Source organism: Thalassophryne amazonica, chromosome 7 (assembly GCF_902500255.1).
Source record: "Thalassophryne amazonica chromosome 7, fThaAma1.1, whole genome shotgun sequence".
Taxonomy (NCBI): Eukaryota; Metazoa; Chordata; class Actinopteri; order Batrachoidiformes; family Batrachoididae; genus Thalassophryne; species Thalassophryne amazonica.
The window spans coordinates 101,124,829-101,148,480 of NC_047109.1; the positions used below are offsets into that span (position 1 = coordinate 101,124,829).

At 40.9% G+C, this 23,652-nt stretch overlaps 2 long non-coding RNA genes across 4 annotated transcripts in view; both read left to right on the plus strand.

Annotated features, from left to right (window-relative positions):
* Positions 1-23,652, plus strand: part of LOC117514680 — a 287,762-nt gene that overhangs the window by 187,227 nt on the left and 76,883 nt on the right. The window lies entirely within an intron of this gene.
* On the plus strand, positions 456-23,604 carry LOC117514679. The gene is made up of 4 exons (XR_004561927.1): positions 456-465; positions 6,044-6,048; positions 19,751-19,756; positions 23,525-23,604. It is a non-coding gene; the product is annotated as an uncharacterized LOC117514679 (long non-coding RNA).

Consider the following 23,652-nt stretch of genomic DNA (forward strand, 5'->3'; position numbering starts at 1 on the left):
CTTCAGAGTTGTTATGGTTGCCTCAGTGGCTTAACTCATGAGTCTGTTAATTGCGCTGTGAGTATTTCTTAATGATTGATGTAAATAAAGTCCAAGTCCATGTTCAGTGACTTTGAAATTCTAATGTAGCCATCAACTGACTAGTCTAAAGAAAACTAGCTATAAAGTGATGACTTGTATAAATGATAATCCTTTTTGTGGTTTGTGCAGTGACTTGGTGCTTCTGAAAATGTAGGGACTGTGTATAAAAAGGCTGTAATGCCAAAATGGTTAATGCAAAATGTTTGTTAACCTCGTTGACTTAAACCTGAAAGTACATCTTGGTTGTTGAATTTCACATCCAGTGTGTTGGTGTAAAATTTGTTTTCCCTTAGTCACATTAGCTAAAAGAGATGGAAACAATAGGACCAGCCGCCATTCATTTTTATTCAGAGTGGGCACAACGATAAGAGACAAGTGGTTGCTGTGTTGACAGCAAGGTGGGGCCAAAATGAACAAGAATTCTATTTGATCCAAATGCTGAGAGATTCAACACAGCAACTGCCAATCCAAATGAAGGTAGCATTACGTATACTGACTGGTTATTTAAAAAGATAATCCACTCATAAATCCATTTGACATTTTTTTAAAAGTCTAAAAATTCTGATTTTGTATCCAGATAATACATCAGGAGGGATCACCAAGACATCTTATTGCTAACAAGATGTCAGCAAGCTAACTATTGATGCAGGAGCGTTACAGCTAGTTTGTTTTAGTATGACTTGTGACACAAGTTTTACTAAAACAAACAAGCTGAACTTTGTTTCCGTTAAACAATCAAGCATGGAAGAAAATCTCATAGTGACAATGTTGCCTTTCCCCGTCCTTTATAATTTATCATACGTCCATAACCAAGTAACCATGAGCTTGGCACACCTGGGAACACCCATCAAGCGACAAATGCTTGTAGCTAATCTGACCGTAGGGTTAAGTACCCAATTGTAATTTAGATATAATTGATGATACTCATAATTTTATAGGGAGAGGCAATCCATCACAGTCAAGAATTTTACTATGGTAATTCTTTAAATTATTATAATGTGTTTTATTATTATTGTTCTTGTTGTATTTTTTTTAATTAGTGGATACTGTAGAGTGGAATGCCTTGTTGGTAATGAATTTATGTGCTGCTTTCATGAGATGTAGAGCAGGGAGGTCAGTGGGATAGGAGTTGGGGTACCAATCTGGAGACCTGTGTTAGATTCCTAGTAATTCTACCCATCTGTGTCCCCAGTCCACGTCATTGTAAATTAATTGGGGCTTGCGAAAGTAGCTTGTGTCAGCTTGGTACCAACAAGCCTCAGGTGTTATGTGTCGACGCGGGTTGAGGAGCGGACCTGCGTCAGACGTAACCCAGCGCTAAAAATAACCAGAAAGCGGTTCCAAAAAACAATGTATTTATTTCACCCGCTGGTGCACAACAAAGTGTAAAAAAAACAAAATAGCGTCCTTCTGGTGGAGTGAAGGCTGGCACGCTCTCCAGCGCCCAAAAGGATCGAAGCCCGGCGCTCCTGGACCCACTACCACCGCCAAACACCCCCCAGGTGGACACGACAAACCGACTCTCTGCGAAGCATAGAAGAGGTGAGGTAAGTCAGCAGTTACAACTAATATCCTTCAAAAGACACACTATCAGCAACACATTCAGGTCTGTATTTTAAGCTTTATGCAAATGAGCAGCTTCTCACAACAGGTGGAGGATCACTTGTCCGCACGCCACAGCAGTGAGAAGCAAGCTGCACAATTCTCATCACAATTCAAGTATACTGCGTAACAAAATGCCAAGTTACTATTAACAATTAGTCAAACACTTAATCACCTCTGATATGTGCTGACAGCATGTGTCCCTCACCCTTCCTTGCTTCACGGGCTCGATGTGTCAAACCCAGGCGCGGTCCTCAGCGTCTCACAAACGAACATCACAAGGTCGAGTTCCCGGCAGTTCTGCTTGAATCACACATGACTTAAATGCAGAACGCCATCCAATTATCTGCTTCAGCTGAAAGTCTTTAAGGTTGCATGTGAGCACCATTCACAGGTGCTGCACATGATGTTGATGAGGGTGAAGGATTCTTCAGCCAGCACCTTCTCCACAGACAAATCAGTTCTCATGCCACCTGGAGAGCAAAGAAAAGAAAAGAACACCAAAATATCCAGCCACACCCCCCAACACACAACATCAGGACCTATAAGGACTTACTTCTTTGCACCAGTCTCAGGTGAATTGTAATTATTAAAGTGGAAACCTGTACAGAGAACAAAAAGAATCATCTGTATTGATTTCATGTTTTTACTTAATCTAAGTTGGAGGTACTATGGTGTAAATAAGTTTTCGCTGAATGTGAATCTCATTTGTTGGATTTTAATGGCAGTAAACCAAAAGGTTTACAGCTCTTTGCTTGCCATTTTCCACTTCTAAAACCTTTCTTAAGAAGTTCATTTGAATTAGAAAACCCCTAATACTAAAACTGTTCAAGTGTCAGCACTCTGATTATAATGTGCACAACAAAAACATGTTCTAACGTCTCCTTTTCAGTTTTATTGTCTAAAAACGTCTTCCAGTAACATGGAGGGAATTTCTATATGTTCTATACATAATTATTTGAGTAGGGTTTTTCATCTTTTTGTTCAGATCTCTGAAAATACTGCAACTCTGTGATTAATATTCTTCACATTCATTTTTGCAACATACGTATACTTTATCTTGGCGTGCAAAGGCACCAGTTCCTGTGCTTCTCAGTGTCAGCCGGTTTACTGCACAAGAAGAGTTGTCTATTTATGTAAAGCAGAGCTCAGTAAAACAGTGGGTCTGAGAAGTTTTATGGCGCCTCTGGATTGTCAGTTGCGCTCAGTTTTAATAAAAAACAGTCCCCTTGTGTCTCCGAGTGCGTGTATATCAGGTGTGTCTGTGCGTGTCGCTGGTTCCCCTCATTTCCTTAATGTGCTGTGCATGTGTTCTGCAGGAATCTGGACTTGAAATTAGTCACAGGTGGGCAGAGTTTACGGTTATGACATTCTGAGTTATGATGATATGAATGAACATTTGTAAGCACAATTAATTTTTAAATCAGAGTTGTATAGATCAGTATGTGAACTACAGAAACGAGTTTGTGCATGTTTATGTGCTGTGCTTTTCTTCGCTGTGCAGTGGATTGTGCATGCAACACAGCAGTGTGTATCACAGACTGTATATCCAACCTAATCTCATGGCATTACAACAAAAAGTAAATTAATCTAGGGTTTGTGATACTATCACGAACATGCAAAACTTTTCGTGTCAATATCGCAAATCCATTTCATGGTGGGGGCCCGAAATGTGGGGTGACACTAATGGTTAGGGTTAGAGGTAGAGTTAGAAATAGCAAAAACAAAACAACAACAACAAAAAAAACAGCATTACGAAAATGTCACTTATTTTGTGACGGGAGCACAAAAAAAAAAAAAAAAAAGCATGAGATTGGGCTGGTATTTCCTGGACAAATCGTGACATGGCATTTTGGCAGTGTCTGAACATACCGCCATCCTTCAGTTACAAAAAATGTGATCCAAAGGCTAAGAAGCTAAGTTTGGTTCAGGTGATTGATTAACATATTTTTGTGGACTGGGTGGTGTTTTTCATGACTGGTGACTCTGGTGTGAATATTAAACCATATAACCAGCATATTGTCATTGTAACTGTTGCATCATCTGTGGGCCGAATGTTACTTGGCTGCCACCTAATTAGTGCTAAATGGATGCTAACATGCTAACATATGAACTAACTATTAATAAATAATAGAGTTAAATAAGTCAACAGAAATACTGTGGCACTGACTTTTTTGATGGTCTGTTTGTACAATTTCCTACAAAGATATTTGTATTAAAATAGTGAGAAAGGACACACAATTGACTTGTCTGGGCCAGCAGTTGCTATCAGGGCCTAGCTGACCTAATTAAACCTTACGTACCGGCCGGGCTTTGCGTTCTTCTCTTATCATGCGCCAGTTCTGTGGAATGATCACCCTGCATCAATAAAACAGTCAGATTCTGTGAAGACTTTCAAGTCCAGACTTAAGACGCACTTGTTTTCCCTTTCGTATGGCTAGCATACTGGCATGGTTTTGCTCTTTTTACTCTTTTAATTCATTTTAATAGTAAAAAGAATGTGCCGCAGTCTCAACTTTACCTAAATTCTGGGTCTTTTAGTGAAGCTTAGGGCTGGTGGCCGACAATCACTTTAGTATTTCCTGTTTTTTTTGTTGTTTAATGCTGACAAATTATACTGTATTTCTTGTCTTTCTGATACCTGATTCTGTTTTTTTTTTCTCTCTGTTTAAGGTGCAGCTCCATCCAGAGATGGGAGTTGTATTTGTGCTGAAAACCCTCCTGTCCTGTGCACCAACAGCATTTCTTGTATATTCGTTTTCAAGTCTCGCTTGCCTCTACTGGTGGTTGGCTCTCACTGCGGTATTGTATCACTTCCTGTTCCGAAGCACAGCGGTGTTTTGCTGTATCTGTGCAGTTAGATTGATCTAGATAACTAGATAACGATTTGTTTCACAGTGTAATCTTCACGTGCCTTAACTAAAGCACTCCCTCTGCTGAATCACCTCTAAATTATTTACACATTATTCACTTCGTGTGTTTTTAGGAATCCGCTAGCTTAGCGTAGCTACGAGCTCTTAGCCGATTTAGCATGGCGGCTTCTCCTCTCTCTCCCGCACTTTTCTGCTCTGGGTGTGAAATGTTTAGTTATTCCTCGGCCTCCTTTAGCAGTAATGGTACTTCATCCACATTAACCGCTGCTCTTCCTCCATAGCCCCCTATCTCAAGGTGTTCCCCAGGGTTCGGTACTTGGTCCTCTCCTCTTCATTCTCTACATCCTCCCTCTCGGAAGTATCATCCGTCATCATGGTCTCCACTTCCACTGTTATGCTGATGACATACAGCTTTATATTTCCACCACTTCCATAAACCCTAACATTCACTCCACCCTCACCCACTGCCTGTCTGAGTTAAAAACTTGGATGCAACACAATTTCTTGAAATTAAACACTGACAAAACAGACATCATCATCATCGGCCCTAAAAACATCACAAAATCAACCCATTTTTCACTCTGTTTTGACAACACTACACTCACTCCATCCTCCCTTGTCCGCAATCTTGGAATCCTTCTTGACCCCGCCCTCTTATTTGACCCACACATTAAACAAATAACCCAGACTGCATTCTTCCACTTGAAAAATATCGCACGTCTCCGTTCATCCCTCACTTTCTCCGCTGCTGAAACCCTTATACATGCTTTTATCAAATCCAGAATCGACTATTGCAATAGCATCCTCTATGGTTTACCTTCCAAAATACTCAATAAACTACAGTATATACAAAACTCTGCTGCCTGTCTCCTCACCCACACCCGCACTTGAGAACACATCACCCCCGTCCTACAAAACCTCCACTGGCTCCCCTTCACTCAACGCATTCACCTCAAAATCCTCCTGATCACTTTCAAAGCCCTCCATAACCTGGCCCCCACATATCTCACTGACCTCCTTCACCGCCACACTCCATCACGCTCTCTCCGCTCCTCCGACACAAACCTTTTGTCCTTTCCCTGTAGGACCAGGCTCCGAACCTGGGGAGACAGAGCCTTCTCCATTGCTGCCCCTACCCTCTGGAACTCTCTGCCCCAACCACTGCGTGCTTGCCCCGACCTCCCCTCCTTCAAGAATGAACTCAAAACCCATCTGTTTAAGTTAGCTTTTAATGTACAGCCCTGATTTTTAATGTGTTTTTTCTTAGCGTTTTTATCCTTTTCTTTTGGTTTGCAAAGCGACTTTGAGTGTCCAGAAAAGCGCTATACAAATAAAATGTATTATTATTTTATATTATTATTGTAATAAGTGTAGCTTATTCGTAGCTTTGGAGGCCAGGCTGGGCGAATTGGAGACTCGGCTCCGCACCTTGGAAAATTCTACAGCTAGCCAGGCCCCTTTAGTCGGTGCGGACCAAAGTAGCTTAGCCGCCGTTAGTTCCCCCCCCGGCAGATCCCGAGCAGCCGGAAAAGCAGGCCGACTGGGTGACTGTGAGGAGGAAGCGTAGCCCTAAACAGAAGCCCCGTGTACACCGCCAACCTGTTCACATTTCTAATCGTTTTTCCCCACTCGGTGACACACCCACCGAGGATCAAACTCTGGTTATTGGCGACTGTGTTTTGAGAAATGTGAAGTTAGTGACACCAGCAACCATAGTCAATTGTCTTCCGGGGGCCAGAGCAGGCGACATTGAAGGAAATTTGAAACTGCTGGCTAAGGCTAAGCGTAAATTTGGTAAGATTGTAATTCACGTCGGCAGTAATGACACCCGGTTACGCCAATCGGAGGTCACTAAAATTAACATTGAATCGGTGTGTAACTTTGCAAAAACAATGTCGGACTCTGTAGTTTTCTCTGGGCCCCTCCCCAATCGGACCGGGAGTGACATGTTTAGCCGCATGTTCTCCTTGAATTGCTGGCTGTCTGAGTGGTATCCAAAAAAAAAAAAGAAAAAAAAAAAAATGAGGTGGGCTTCATAGATAATTGGCAAAGCTTCTGGGGAAAACCTGGTCTTGTTAGGCGAGACGGCATCCATCCCACTTTGGATGGAGCAGCTCTCATTTCTAGAAATCTGGCCAATTTTCTTAAATCCTCCAAACCATGACTATCCAGGGTTGGGACCAGGAAGCAGAGTTGTAGTCTTACACACCTCTCTGCAGCTTCTCTCCCCATGCCATCCCCTCATTACCCCATCCCCGTAGAGACGGTGCCTGCTCCCAGACCACCAATAACCAGTAAAAATCTATTTAAGCATAAAAATTCAAAAAGAAAAAATAATATAGCACCTTCAACTGCACCACAGACTAAAACAGTTAAATGTGGTCTATTAAACATAGATCTCTCTCTTCTAAGTCCCTGTTAGTAAATGATATAATAATTGATCAACATATTGATTTATTCTGCCTTACAGAAACCTGGTTACAGCAGGATGAATATGTTAGTTTAAATGAGTCAACACCCCCGAGTCACACTAACTGCCAGAACGCTCGTAGCACGGGCCGAGGCGGAGGATTAGCAACAGTCTTCCATTCCAGCTTATTAATTAATCAAAAACCCAGACAGAGCTTTAATTCATTTGAAAGCTTGACTCTTAGTCTTGTCCATCCAAATTGGAAGTCCCAAAAACCAGTTTTATTTGTTATTATCTATCGTCCACCTGGTCGTTACAGTGAGTTTCTCTGTGAGTTTTCAGACCTTTTGTCTGACTTAGTGCTTAGCTCAAATAAGATAATTATAGTGGACGATTTTAACATCCACACAGATGCTGAGAATGACAGCCTCAGCACTGCATTTAATCTATTATTAGACTCAGTTAGCTTTGCTCAAAATGTAAATGAGTCCACCCACCACTTTAATCATATCTTAGATCTTGTTCTGACTTATGGTATGGAAATTGAAGACTTAACAGTATTCCCTGAAAACTCCCTTCTGTCTGATCATTTCTTAACAACATTTACATTTACTCTGATGGGAATAAGTTTCTTTACACTAGAAGTCTTTCAGAAAGCGCTTTAACTAGGTTTAAGGATATGATTCCTTCTTTATGTTCTCTAATGCCATATACCAACACAGTGCAGAGTAGCTACCTAAACTCTGTAAGTGAGATAGAGTATCTCGTCAATAGTTTTACATCCTCATTGAAGACAACTTTGGATGCTGTAGCTCCTCTGAAAAAGAGAGCCTTAAATCAGAAGTGCCTGACTCCGTGGTATAACTCACAAACTCGCAGCTTAAAGCAGATAACCCGTAAGTTGGAGAGGAAATGGCATCTCACTAATTTAGAAGATCTTCACTTAGCCTGGAAAAAGAGTCTGTTGCTCTATAAAAAAAAGCCCTCCATAAAGCTAGGACAACTTACTACTCATCACTAATTGAAGAAAATAAGAACAACCCCAGGTTTCTTTTCAGCACTGTAGCCAGGCTGACAAAGAGTCAGAGCTCTATTGAGCCGAGTATTCCTTTAACTTTAACTAGTAATGACTTCATGACTTTCTTTGCTAATAAAATTTTAACTATTAGAGAAAAAATTACTCATGTAGCTTATTCGTAGCTTTGGAGGCCAGGCTGGGCGAATTGGAGACTCGGCTCCGCACCGTGGAAAATTCTACAGCTAGCCAGGCCCCTGTAGTCGGTGCGGACCAAGGTAGCTTAGCCGCCGTTAGTTACCCCCTGGCAGATCCCGAGCAGCCGGGAAAGCAGGCTGACTGGGTGACTGTGAGGAGGAAGCATAGCCCTAAACAGAAGCCCCGTGTACACCGCCAACCCGTTCACATCTCTAACCGTTTTTCCCCACTCGACGACACACCCGCCGAGGATCAAACTCTGGTTATTGGTGACTCTGTTTTGCGAAATGTGAAGTTAGGGACACCAGCAACCATAGTCAATAGTCTTCCGGGGGCCAGAGCAGGCGACATTGAAGGAAATTTGAAACTGCTGGCTAAGGCTAAGCGTAAATTTGGTAAGATTGTAATTCACGTCGGCAGTAATGACACCCGGTTACGCCAATCGGAGGTCACTAAAATTAACATTAAATCGGTGTGTAACTTTGCAAAAACAATGTCGGACTCTGTAGTTTTCTCTGGGCCCCTCCCCAATCAGACCGGGAGTGACATGTTTAGCCGCATGTTCTCCTTGAATTGCTGGCTGTCTGAGTGGTGTCCAAAAAATGAGGTGGGCTTCATAGATAATTGGCAAAGCTTCTGGGGAAAACCTGGTCTTGTTAGGAGAGACGGCATCCATCCCACTTTGGATGGAGCAGCTCTCATTTCTAGAAATCTGGCCAATTTTCTTAAATCCTCCAAACCGTGACTATCCAGGGTTGGGACCAGGAAGCAGAGTTGTAGTCTTACACACCTCTCTGCAGCTTCTCTCCCCCTGCCATCCCCTCATTACCCCATCCCCGTAGAGATGGTGCCTGCTCCCAGACTACCAATAACCAGCAAAAATCTATTTAAGCATAAAATTCAAAAAGAAAAAATAATATAGCACCTTCAACTGCACCACAGACTAAAACAGTTAAATGTGGTCTATTAAACATTAGGTCTCTCTCTTCTAAGTCCCTGTTGGTAAATGATATAATAATTGATCAACATATTGATTTATTCTGCCTTACAGAAACCTGGTTACAGCAGGATGAATATGTTAGTTTAAATGAGTCAACACCCCCGAGTCACACTAACTGTCAGAATGCTCGTAGCACCGGCCGGGGCGGAGGATTAGCAGCAATCTTCCATTCCAGCTTATTAATTAATCAAAAACCCAGACAGAGCTTTAATTCATTTGAAAGCTTGACTCTTAGTCTTGTCCATCCAAATTGGAAGTCCCAAAAACCAGTTTTATTTGTTATTATCTATCGTCCACCTGGTCGTTACTGTGAGTTTCTCTGTGAATTTTCAGACCTTTTGTCTGACTTAGTGCTTAGCTCAGATAAGATAATTATAGTGGGCGATTTTAAAATCCACACAGATGCTGAGAATGACAGCCTCAACACTGCATTTAATCTATTATTAGACTCTATTGGCTTTGCTCAAAAAGTAAATGAGTCCACCCACCACTTTAATCATATCTTAGATCTTGTTCTGACTTATGGAATGGAAATAGAAGACTTAACAGTATTCCCTGAAAACTCCCTTCTGTCTGATCATTTCTTAATAACATTTACATTTACTCTGATGGACTACCCAGCAGTGGGGAATAAGTTTCATTACACTAGAAGTCTTTCAGAAAGCGCTGTAACTAGGTTTAAGGATATGATTCCTTCTTTATGTTCTCTAATGCCATATACCAACACAGTGCAGAGTAGCTACCTAAACTCTGTAAGTGAGACAGAGTATCTCGTCAATAGTTTTACATCCTCATTGAAGACAACTTTGGATGCTGTAGCTCCTCTAAAAAAGAGAGCTTTAAATCAGAAGTGCCTGACTCCGTGGTATAACTCACAAACTCGTAGCTTAAAGCAGATAACCCGTAAGTTGGAGGGGAAATGGCGTCTCACTAATTTAGAAGATCTTCACTTAGCCTGGAAAAAGAGTCTGTTGCTCTATAAAAAAGCCCTCCGTAAAGCTAGGACATCTTTCTACTCATCACTAATTGAAGAAAATAAGAACAACCCCAGGTTTCTTTTCAGCACTGTAGCCAGGCTGACAAAGAGTCAGAGCTCTTTTGAGCTGAGTATTCCATTAACTTTAACTAGTAATGACTTCATGACTTTCTTTGCTAACAAAATTTTAACTATTAGAGAAAAAATTACTCATAACCATCCCAAAGACGTATCGTTATCTTTGGCTGCTTTCAGTGATGCCGGTATTTGGTTAGACTCTTTCTCTCCGATTGTTCTGTCTGAGTTATTTTCATTAGTTACTTCATCCAAACCATCAACATGTTTATTAGACCCCATTCCTACCAGGCTGCTCAAGGAAGCCCTACCATTATTTAATGCTTCGATCTTAAATATGATCAATCTATCTTTGTTAGTTCGCTATGTACCACAGGCTTTTAAGGTGGCAGTAATTAAACCATTACTTAAAAAGCCATCACTTGACCCAGCTATCTTAGCTAATTATAGGCCAATCTCCAACCGTCCTTTTCTCTCAAAAATTCTTGAAAGGGTAGTTGTAAAACAGCTAACTGATCATCTGCAGAGGAATGGTCTATTTGAAGAGTTTCAGTCAGGTTTTAGAATTCATCATAGTACAGAAACAACATTAGTGAAGGTTACAAATGATCTTCTTATGGCCTCGGACAGTGGACTCATCTCTGTGCTTGTTCTGTTAGACCTCAGTGCTGCTTTTGATACTGTTGACCATAAAATTTTATTACAGAGATTAGAGCATGCCATAGATATTAAAGGCACTGCGCTGCGGTGGTTTGAATCATATTTGTCTAATAGATTACAATTTGTTCATGTAAATGGGGAATCTTCTTCACAGACTAAAGTTAATTATGGAGTTCCACAAGGTTCTGTGCTAGGACCAATTTTATTCACTTTATACATGTTTCCCTTGGGCAGTATTATTAGACGGCATTGCTTAAATTTTCATTGTTACGCAGATGATACCCAGCTTTATCTATCCATGAAGCCAGAGGACACACACCAATTAGCTAAACTGCAGGATTGTCTTACAGACATAAAGACATGGATGACCTCTAATTTCCTGCTTTTAAACTCAGATAAAACTGAAGTTATTGTACTTGGCCCCACAAATCTTAGAAACATGGTGTCTAACCAGATCCTTACTCTGGATGGCATTACCCTGACCTCTAGTAATACTGTGAGAAATCTTGGAGTCATTTTTGATCAGGATATGTCATTCAAAGCGCATATTAAACAAATAAGTAGGACTGCTTTTTTGCATTTACGCAATATCTCTAAAATCAGAAAGGTCTTGTCTCAGAGTGATGCTGAAAAACTAATTCATGCATTTATTTCCTCTAGGCTGGACTATTGTAATTCATTATTATCAGGTTGTCCTAAAAGTTCCCTAAAAAGCCTTCAGTTAATTCAAAATGCTGCAGCTAGAGTACTGACGGGGACTAGAAGGAGAGAGCATATCTCACCCATATTGGCCTCTCTTCATTGGCTTCCTGTTAATTCTAGAATAGAATTTAAAATTCTTCCTCTCTACTTTTAAGATTAAGCTTAAAACTTTCCTTTTGCTAAAGCTTATAGTTAGGGCTGGATCAGGTGACCCTGAACCATCCCTTAGTTATGCTGCTATAGACGTAGACTGCTGGGGGGTTCCCATGATGCACTATTTCTTTCTCTTTTTGCTCTGTATGCACCACTTTGCATTTAATCATTAGTGATCGATCTCTGCTCCCCTCCACAGCATGTCTTTTTCCTGGTTCTCTCTCTCAGCCCCAACCAGTCCCAGCAGAAGACTGCCGCTCCCTGAGCCTGGTTCTGCTGGAGGTTTCTTCCTGTTAAAAGGGAGTTTTTCCTTCCCACTGTAGCCAAGTGCTTGCTCACAGGGGGTCATTTTGACCGTTGGGGTTTTACATAATTATTGTATGGCTTTTGCCTTACAATATAAAGCGCCTTGGGGCAACTGTTTGTTGTGATTTGGCGCTATATAAAAAAATTGATTGATTGATTGATTGAATGTTACTGGATAACTCTGTTGCTTTCTCAGCGTAAAGCACTTGTTTACCATATCAATGGAGTGAGGGGGAGGGCCAAAGTGGGCCAAAGTCTGAATGAAAGCTGCTTTAGGAGCAGCACAGAACACTCAAAAACACAGTAGAAGTAGAAATTTGTGATGTGACCTTTGTGTAATAGCAGACAGAAATTCCTTTGAAATGAAGACAAACAAAACGCATAGACCATTTTGTATATATTGTGCAAAATCTGCATTTGTGTTTATTGTTTGAACCTTTTTGTTGTACAGTCTTTCACACAAGACCTCAAATTACCTTTATAAAGTGTCATAACAGTTGTTTATTATAGTTTGCTGTGTGTTTTGAATAAATGTGTGTGAAAAATTATTTTTCCACTTTACTTTTTCCTTTCTTATTATGAATGTACAGGTTGCCCTGAAAAAAAGAGACATAAAACTTGATTGTGGGATGCAGGGAGAGCTGGTAACAGCAATAATAAAACATTAATGCCAGGCGAGTGAACTGTCCAAAAAATGCCATCGGACCCCAGAGGGTTAATTATGTAATTTTTTTTTGGCTTCTCCCTTTTTGCTTTGGATCACCACATCAGCTCCAACGTGGATAATGCACAAGTGGCTATGACTGTTACACCCCATAATTTGACACACCTTCGCTTTAGTTCCTTCTCTGTTTTGCTCATTATGTAGCATTGTATCAACATGCCTTATAAATAAATTCATCGTGTCTTAATTATGTCCATCCTCAGCATTTTGATTTTCAGCACAACCATGTTCAAAGTGATTGCACTTTGTGACAAAAGTAATAGGATTTAAACACTAATCATATAAATGTGATGTCTCTGGTCTCTCCAAAGAATCAAAACACTGTCCTCTGCAGAATGTGTTTTACTAATAAGTCACACTATTTCTACATGCAAGGAAGAGGAAACATAAAATAAATAATGCAAACCCCAGCACCAGGGTTTTAATGCTGCTATAAATCAACACAGACCATGAAAGATACAGCGTACCTGCAGTGAAACAGCTCCTTCTGTCACAAACACACACATGCACAACAGAGCAGCAGGCCAGTTCTTGTGTGTTTTGAAAGGAAAATAAGTCTCATTGTGTACACCTGGTGGTAAGCCAAGAAAAACACTGACGTCAAGACGGACAATCTTATTTTGAATCCTAAAGCTGGCTGAGAGGAAGAAGAAATTTGCTGAAGCAGCAGAGACGATACAATTTATTGTCTCAAGACAAACATATGTGATAAAGTCTGAAGAGTACTATCCAGTTTTGGATGAGAAAGAACCTGGTAAACAAACTCATTCCGAGAGATACGTGACTTTAAAACCACAGATGTGGAAGACATCGAAAAAAAAAAGAAATGAAAATCTTTTCTGCAGGGTTGTGAGGAGGCGTGATTGTGTTAATTCAGTTTTAGTACATAACTGCTGTGAAACAGTAATTTAACAGAACATAACTGTGTACTTTTTGATTTAGTATATTATTCTACGCGGAAATGGCAAACAGCCAGTTCAACCATCCACCCGGAAGAAGAAAAATAAATGCAGCTCCCTGACTGGCCACTTGAGGCAGGTTCCCATAGAACCCCAAGTTAAAATGTCCAAGATTAAAGCAGAAATAACCATGTTTACAGCCAGGCACAAAAAACAGCTTTGGTTTCTATAGCTAGTTTAACCCTAAGGCAATAAGCAATACCCCTAAGGGGGTTGGGGGTTGGTGTGATTTTTTGTTGTTGTTGTTGTTGTTGTTGTTTGTTTTGTTTTGTTTGTTTAAATAACTAATTTAAGGCACTTAAGACATTTTAAACCATAAAGTGATGTATGATTTGGGGTGTGGTCACCTTGAGTGACAGTCTGCTGCAGTTGTGACGTGAGCTCTGGTAGCACAGGCGCCATTAACCTTGGATGCTAATTGTGGAGGATTGCGTCTGTCCTTTTTGAGCATTTTATTGTAAATATCTGTAATAATATGGCTTTTTGTGTGGTTAATGGTCCTAACACATCAACTAAGGCATCTGTGCTCCAGTATTTCAGTTAAGTGGAATGCTCGCGTGATTTAATTAACAGCCTTAGCACTTTTGCCAGCAATCAGTAGTTTGATGACATTAGGTTCAGGTAATCCATGAGTGCTGAGGAAATCATTTTATAATGGCCACATCAAAACAAACCATTATGGGAACCATCGCTCCAGTCCCCAAAAATATGATTTATTTAATGCCCAAACCAACAATGGTCTGTTAGCTTAGCTTGTTCTATAACTCTAAGGGCCCCTTCACACATAGTACAAATGTGGTCGAATTGCGCATGAAGCAGGAATCGTATGCAATATGTGTAAAATCGTAGCTGTCTCTAACACCTCATACATGTGTTGCTACAACTATTTGCGCACACCAGCGGCTGAAAGACAGAGTGTGCCCTGTGAGAGGCCATTCAATGGCAGGTGTCGGCCAAAATCCAGGTGACACACACATCTAACATCGCTTGCTTGGTACTTAGAAAATGTGTGGCCATTTGCGATGTTAGCACAAAAACAGTCAGCAGGCAATCACTGTCGAGCTGGATGTGAAATTTTTCTACGTGCCCCCACGAGTGTGGCTTTGCAAACAGCAATATATGTGGTCTGCATGTGTATTGTACGTATGCGCGTGTGTCACACCTGCCCCCCCCCGAAACACATGTGGTGTGCCGGGGGGGGCACACTTGCATAAAATGCGGCTATATATGCTGCACAGACATGATCACATGGAGTGAAAAAAATTACATTTTCACTCCAGTTTCCACCAAACCTATCACACATATGAAGCTTGGTTCTGGAATTGCCTGAGCAAGATCAGATTTCCTAAAGGTCAATTACTGGGGTCAAGATCATTGGAGTCAAAGGTTAAAATTTAAGTTTTTCACTCACACTCACTCACCCAAATGCGGTGTACATATGGAGGTGGGTTATGAAATTGCAAAGGCAATATCAAATTTCTCAAAGTCCAATCACTGGGGTCAAGGTTATGTCTACCTTGTTGGCCTGCAAGTCCTTTTGCTGACCCAAAAATTGCCCTTAAAGAATTCGCCTCAGCAAAGCTCAAGATCAAGAAATTTGCTTTTCAACCCAATTTGGACCAAATGTGGCATGAATTTGGGTTGATTGTAGCATTGTCCTGGCAAGATCCGCTGCAGGTCAACCATTTTGGTGATGGTCAATGTCACTAGAATCAAATGAAAGATAGCCATAGTCCCCATTATCTTCAAAACCACAGGTAATATAACAGAGTATATTTAAAACATGGACATACGAACTTGAACGCTGTTTGGTTCACTTTGCTTTCCTGACTTTCATGACACCGTAACACAGATAAGAGTCTTGATGACTGTGGTCTTCAGTCACACATGAGCCCGGGCCTCAGACCACCCCTGAAGCCAGTAATATGTCAGAGAGATCCTTTCATTTCAGCTCAGAGAAAGAGGTACAGAGGCAGAGAGAGATAGGAGCGCAAGAGACAGGTGGAGAGAGGGAGGGAGAAGAGGTGAGACGAAATATTTCACCTCCATTCACCTGCTGACATGGCTTCTCAAAGAAACCTTTCATTAGACCTTCAGAACAGTCAGCTCAGTATGTCCAGTCCTGTCAATTTAGCAGTCACATTACACTGGCTCACTTTCTGCTCTTTCATCTCTGTAATTTTTCATCTCGTGACCTACGTATGGAGGATTTAGGGAGGAAAAAGTGCATGTGCAGACTCAGAAGTTGAACCGTTTAATACACCAATAAGTGATTTAATTTTTGCACGTTTACAGGTAAATCCACACTTGTAGAAACAGTGATGAAGGAACTGTCACATTCAAAGGGTCTTTCCAAAATCAGTCATACTGCATGAAGTATCATTTCATAGAATGTATCAATGAAGTCATCCAGGTAGAGGATTTCTGGAATACTATGCAACAGCAACTGATTTTTTTTTTTTTTTTGGTCTTCAATACATTTCACTACTTATCCAAGTGAGTTCTGCACTTCATTTAATATAATACAATATAATGGGCTTATATTGACAATATATAGCACATGGTCAAGTACATACTGCAAGTCCATCTGAAGGGCATCCAACTCATTTTTGCCTTTTACATGTTGCCTAGGTTTCCTGGAAATTGGGGTCCAGAGTACAACTGATTTGATTTATCCTCAGAATTAGGATGAGCATGTTTTGGACATAGCAAGAAATAAACCAATCCCAGTGATGTCTGTCTTCCCCTTTTATATTGAAGGAAACAATGAAACAAATAATTCAAATGATGATACAAGAATGTAACTTGGCATAAATATTTACACTGAGATACTCTTCAAATGTTTCTGATGAGCCAAGTGAAAAATCAAGATGGCTGCCATTTTTCAAATTGGCCTCCAAATTTTTAGTCTAAATTCCATTTTTACCATATCTCTGAAGATCTGAATGCATTTGAAATACAGGAAACAAAAGAAAATTCACACTATGACACAAGCAGGTAACTTGGCATAAACATTCACAGTTAGCTAGTCTTCAAAAAATCCAAGATGGCTGCCATTTTTTAAAGATGTCCTCCAAATTTCTAGTCTAAATTTCAAAATTAATGATGTATTTGAGTGACTGGTTTTAATGCGAAATTAGATTTTTCCATTAATTATCCCTCAAGCAACCTTTTTGTGTCTCAAAATTGATTATGTGTAAATATTCATATGGTATAGCACATTTTCAGTATAAATTAACATTTAACATTCTCTAGCAAGACAGGTACAACATTTTATGTGCAGTAATAAACTATATTAATCGTTGGCATTAAAACTGGACAGAAAAAACAAATATCACATTTTCATTCCAACATGCCATGTTTTATTCTTCATTCACTGTTACAATATAAAATACAATAAATTTAGTGGATGGAAACTTCTGGTATGCATTTCAGCTTATGTAATTTGAACAGTTTCACTGTTTAATCACTGTCTAGTTTCATGTATGAATGCTGTTTTGTTCATCTTTCCCTTTTTTGAAAGTTAACAAAAAACATAAAAATACAAAACTAAACGTGATTTTTGCTTGGCTCACCAGCTAGTTAGTTAGCTGCTGTACTATTAAATGCACAAGTATGTGTTTGAAAGCACCCTCTGGTGAATTAATAGATCTCCAGCAACACTTCCAGCCCAGTGTCACACCCATTTTTTGTAATATAATCACATTTTCATGACACGGTCATTTCAACCACAATTTTTAACCCTAAGCCGAACCCCAACGGCCTCCCCTATGTCACCCCAGATGCCGTGACACCATCTCGAAATAATTTCATGATATTGTCATGAAAATGTAACATATTTTGTGGCAGATCATAAACTAATAGATTAAAATCACTTTCTGTGTTGTCATCAAGAACTTGGTGTGAGATCAGGTTGACAATTTGCAGTAGGCAAGTGGACAGTGGCCACCAAGGCTCCTCGAGGTGAAGCAGTGACGTGAAATTTGGTATTTTTCCATAAGTGTTTACTTTTATTTCATTGAATTATGTTTTTAATTTAATGTCAAAGCAGGGTGTATGTGGGTTGTGAACTTTCTTGTGTAAGGCACGTCAAAACATTTCGTCATGTACATTTCGTCACGTACAATGTTTGGTGAAATTCTATCCTAGGTCTTTTGGATCCTTTGGATCTATGAAGCTTAAATATGAAAAAGTTTTCGGTATCTGTATCGGCGATACTGGATCTGTATTTACTTGGTATCGGATCAATACCAAAATTCCCAATATCGCCTACCTCTAATTCCGAGGAAAGTGTGTAGGAGGAGTCAACAATCACAACACAGAACAAACCGCTACATTAGCAGTAAGCTGGAAACACCTCACTGTGACGGTAGCTTGTATAATTATGTTGAAATAGACTGAAAATGGGTGGTGAGCTGCATTTTTGTTGTCAGAATTTCTGGCAGTTGTGCTCAGATTAAGAAACACCTTAACTTGTTTAAGGTTTAGAATAAATATTTTTGGGTGGGGGTGGAACGGTTTAATTTTTCTTGGCTGGGTTAATTGCTGCAGATAAGTGTGGTTCACATATGGGATCTCAACGGGCCCTTTCAGCAAGTGATAATTTAGTCTGCCAACACCTCTTCTAAATCATTAACTTTTAGGAAAGTTGGCCAAGCCATCTTATTTTTTCACATACTTGTGCAGAGGAACGCTCACAACATGCTCAGACTCACCGCGAGAGAGGAAGACAGACAGAGCGCTCTTAAAGCTCGCACCTTAAAATAGAGCACATCAATAACGTTCTGATGTTGTTGTAGGACTTGAGAGGATCGACTGGTTTCAGTTTCTGCAGAGCAAGCTCAGACTACCCTCCTGCCTCTCACTGAGTGTTTTAGGCCACCCACGGATCATATACGTAGAAGAGTAGTGTCAGCAGCTTCTCAAATCCATCCTGCTGTTCGTTTCGCTCTCTCGGTCCCTCTTTAGAGGATACAGGTGGTCTCCAGATCATGTTCCTGTGATCATCCTTTAGCAGGGTGTAACACGGAACTAAAGCATTTGTTCCCCTCTAAACACAGCTTAATTACGGCCTTTATACAAATCAAGGGGCAGCCTCCAGCACTGAAAAATGAAGCAAGTGTGGAAAGAGAAAATACTGTAGTTCCTTGAATGCATGGCGCTGGCTCCAAAAGCCGTTTACTCCCCATGTTAAAATCCACAATTTTACAGCGGAATATGTTTACAAACTAGTAGAAAAAATTATTTTTTGGCCCTAAAGCTAGTTTCCCCTTCCATGACAACCATACAGAGTGATGTTCTCTTCTCTTTTTTTTGCCCTATTTATTTTATTTCATTTAATTTCATTTCAATTATATAGCGCCAAATCACAACAGTTGCCTCAAGATGCTTCAAATCAAATCAAATCAAATCAATTTTATTTATATAGCGCCAAATCATAACAAACAGTTGCCCCAAGGCGCTTTATATTGTAAGGCAAGGCCATACAATAATTACGTAAAAACCACAACGGTCAAAACGACCCCCTGTGAGCAAGCACTTGGCGACAGTGGGAAGGAAAAACTCCCTTTTAACAGGAAGAAACCTCCAGCAGAACCAGGCTCAGGGATGGGCAGTCTTCTGCTGGGACTGGTTGAGGCTGAGGGAGAGAACCAGAAAAAAGACATGCTGTGGAAGAGAGCAGAGCTCAATCACTAATGACTAAATGCAGAGTGGTGCATACAGAGCAAAAAGAGAAAGAAACACTCAGTGCATCATGGGAACCCCCCAGCAGTCTAAGTCTATAGCAGCATAACTGTTGTATGGCTGGGGTGCCTGGCTGCCTTTTGTTTCTGTCTTCTGTTCTCTGTCTTTTGTTTTTCCTTCCAGGTGGCATGCGTTCAGGACTGAGTGGCTGTGTGGCTGAATTATTAGGACCTCACCCTGATCACCTGAAGCTTGTCATGTGCAGCTCGTCAGGACTCACAGCTGTGGTGCATCTTTATGGATTGGGGCATGGTTGCATTTAAGTCTGGAGTACACAGTGTGTATTTGCCAGAGACCCGACCTTGTGACCAGACGGGTGAGATCGTCGTCTAGAGAGCCATCTCATCATCATGGATGCAGAGACCGTACCAGGTTTGATGCCATGGTCTGTGAAAGAGGAGGGGGTGAGGTCTCACGCTCGTCAGCACACTTCCTGAGGTACTTTAGGTTTTGTGACTAACATGAGTACAGTCAGTAAATGTGGTGTCCCTCACACCTTATTATATTGAGCTGTTATGTTAGTCGTTTAATCAGCTTCCACTGCAGTGGAGAATTGAACTGGGTGTTCCATGCCTGCAGGGTGGGAAGCTGATTGGTATATTGGTAATTGGTAATTATTGGCTGATTGGTAATTTGTTGTTTATGTACACCTTTGAGTGGTCTCTCTGTGTGTGGAGTGGTGGACTCACATGATGGTTTCTTCTTTCACAGACTCGGTTGGTCGCGGCCACCTGGGGGGTGTCGGCGGGGTCCTTGGGTCCGAACTGTTCTGGCTCCAGACCGTTTGTGCTGCTGGGAGCGCACCGTTATTCCACCTCGCCAGACCGCGCACTCATTTGTTATTATTCAGCACTCACTGTTATGTTATTAAATTCTGTTATCCTTTGTACCGTGCTCTGCTTATTTTATACTGGGTCCGTCAAACGCTGGCCGGTCCTCCGCCCGCATCCGACACATAACAATAACTAAGGGATGGTTCAGGGTCACCTGATCCAGCCCTAACTATAAGCTTTAGCAAAAAGGAAAGTTTTAAGCCTAATCTTAAAAGTAGAGAGGGTGTCTGTCTCCCTGATCTGAATTGGGAGCTGGTTCCACAGGAGAGGAGCCTGAAAGCTGAAGGTTCTGCCTCCCATTCTACTCTTACAAACCCTAGGAACTACAAGTAAGCCTGCAGTCTGAGAGCGAAGCGCTCTATTGGGGTGATATGGTACTATGAGGTCCCTAAGATAAGATGGGACCTGATTATTCAAAACCTTATAAGTAAGAAGAATTTTAAATTCTATTCTAGAATTAACAGGAAGCCAATGAAGAGAGGCCAATATGGGTGAAATATGCTCTCTCCTTCTAGTCCCCGTTAGTACTCTAGCTGCAGCATTTTGAATTAACTGAAGGCTTTTCAGGGAACTTTTAGGACAACCTGATAATAATGAATTACAGTAGTCCAGCCTAGAGGAAATAAATGCATGAATTAGTTTTTAAGCATCACTCTGAGACAAGACCTTTCTGATTTTAGAGATATTGCGTAAATGCAAAAAAGCAGTCCTACATATTTGTTTAATATGCGCTTTGAATGACATATCCTGATCAAAAATGACTCCAAGATTTCTCACAGTATTACTAGAGGTCAGGGTAATGCCATCCAGAGTAAGGATCTGGTTAGACACCATGTTTCTAAGATTTGTGGGGCCAAGTACAATAACTTCAGTTTTATCTGAGTTTAAAAGCAGGAAATTAGAGGTCATCCATGTCTTTATGTCTGTAAGACAATCCTGCAGTTTAGCTAATTGGTGTGTGTTCTCTGGCTTCATGGATAGATAAAGCTGGGTATCATCTGCGTAACAATGAAAATTTAAGCAATGCCGTCTAATAATACTGCCTAAGGGAAACATGTATAAAGTGAATAAAATTGGTCCTAGCACAGAACCTTGTGGAACTCCATAATTAACCTTAGTCTGTGAAGAAGATTCCCCATTTACATGAACAAATTGTAATCTATTAGATAAATATGATTCAAACCACCACAGCACAGTGCCTTTAATACCTATGGCATGCTCTAATCTCTGTAATAAAATTTTATTGTCAACAGTATCAAAAGCAGCACTGAGGTCTAACAGAACAAGCACAGAGATGAGTCCACTGTCTGAGGCCATAAGAAGATCATTTGTAACCTTCATTAATGCTGTTTCTGTACTATGATGAATTCTAAAACCTGATTGAAACTCTTCAAATAGACCATTCCTCTGCAGATGATCAGTTAGCTGTTTTATAACTACCCTTTCAAGAATTTTTGAGAGAAAAGGAAGGTTGGAGATTGGCCTATAATTAGCTAAGATAGCTGGGTCAAGTGATGGCTTTTTAAGTAATGGTTTAATTACTGCCACCTTAAAAGCCTGTGGTACATAGCCAACTAATAATGATAGATTGATCATATTTAAGTTTGAAGCATTAATTAATGGTAGGGCTTCCTTGAGCAGCCTGGTAGGAATGGGGTCTAATAGACATGTTGATGGTTTGGAAGAAGTAACTAATGAAAATAACTCAGAACAATCGGAGAGAAAGAGTCTAACCAAATACCGGCATCACTGAAATCAGCCAAAGTTAAGTTTTGTGAAATCAGTTTCACAAAACTGAAATCAGCTAAAGGAGGCCGAGGAATAACTAAACATTTCACACCCAGAGCAGAAAAGTGCGGGAGAGACAGGAGAAGCCGCCATGCTAAATCGGCTAAGAGCTAGTAGCTACGCTAAGCTAGCGGATTCCTAAAAACACGCAAAGTGAATAATGTGTAAATAATTTAGAGGTGATTCAGCAGAAGGGGTGTGCTTTAGTTAAGGCACGTAAAGATTACACTGGGAAACAAATCGTAATCTAGATAACTAGATCAATCTAACTGCGAAGATTAAACAGCTAACAGATACAGAAAAACACCGCTGTGCTCCGGAACAGGAAGTGATACAATACCGCAGTGAGAGCCAACCACCAGTTGGCTCTCACTGCTCTCACTAGTTTACATTCACATGTAAACTAGTGAAGCAATCCTGATAGTTACACACTCTTTGTTTGAGCATGTCAGATTGTCATCAGAGGCTCTCCGTCTACTCCATCTGCTTTCACTGATCGCTGTGCGTAATGGTGCAGGGCGCATTGGAACACCCAGGGGGCTATTCAAATGGGTCAACTAGTAACATATCACACCTGAAAACAATCTTTGGCTTTTCATGTGAGGTAAATCTGCCCTACGATTGGATTTTGGAAAACCATGTGACGGTGAACCAATTCCAATTGGACACACATTGCACACGGCATCACACAGCTTCTATCAGGAGTACAAAGATGGCCAGTGGCTGGCTCGAAAGTCCGCGGAGTTAACTTTTCAGCAAAAAAAGTAAGTCTCTATCTCATATCATTAAAAAGTTATTTATAATTTAGTAAAGCTTGGTCTCAGCTGTCGTATACAACAGCGTCAGCCCCAGAGGGTTAAGGGCTTCATATCTATATGGCAGCGGACCCCCTCATGGAGGGTGCCATATTGCACCACCATGTTGATACAGTAGCCTAAAAAAGGACATTTACTCTACATTTCCATTGTGCAGTATACATAGTAGGAAGACTGGGTGTGTGGTTGCTTCCCTATAGACCATATTTGTCAAACTGATTACAGAAAGGACCAAAAGGGTGGAGGTTCGTTGGTCTAGGGGTATGATTCTAGTTTTGGGTGTGAGAGGTTCCGCGTTCAAATCCCAGACAAGCCCCAATGTTTTGGGAGCATGGTGGATTAGTGGTTAGCACTGTTGCTTCACAGCAAGAAGGTCATGGGTTTGATTCTCGCCTGTGGCCTTTCTCTGTGGAGTTTGCATGTTGTCCCTGTGTTTGTGTGGGTTTCCTCCTGCATATAAAGACATGCAGGTTAGGTGAATTAGAAACTTTATAATTGTCCACATCTCCCTTGCGAAAGAAGTCCTCAGTGGGACGAACTTGGTTAAATTAAATTAAACTTGTAACCACCCACGCCTACCTGGAATCAGTCTGACACCTATGCTATAAGCAGTCTGCTGGTTGCTAGTGCAGGCTAACAAGTATGAGAACCTTCATTTCTGTGAGATGGAGGATCACACACATTGCTTGGGTCCATTCACACTATGACGTGAAGCGGCTGACATTGGCTGATGTAGC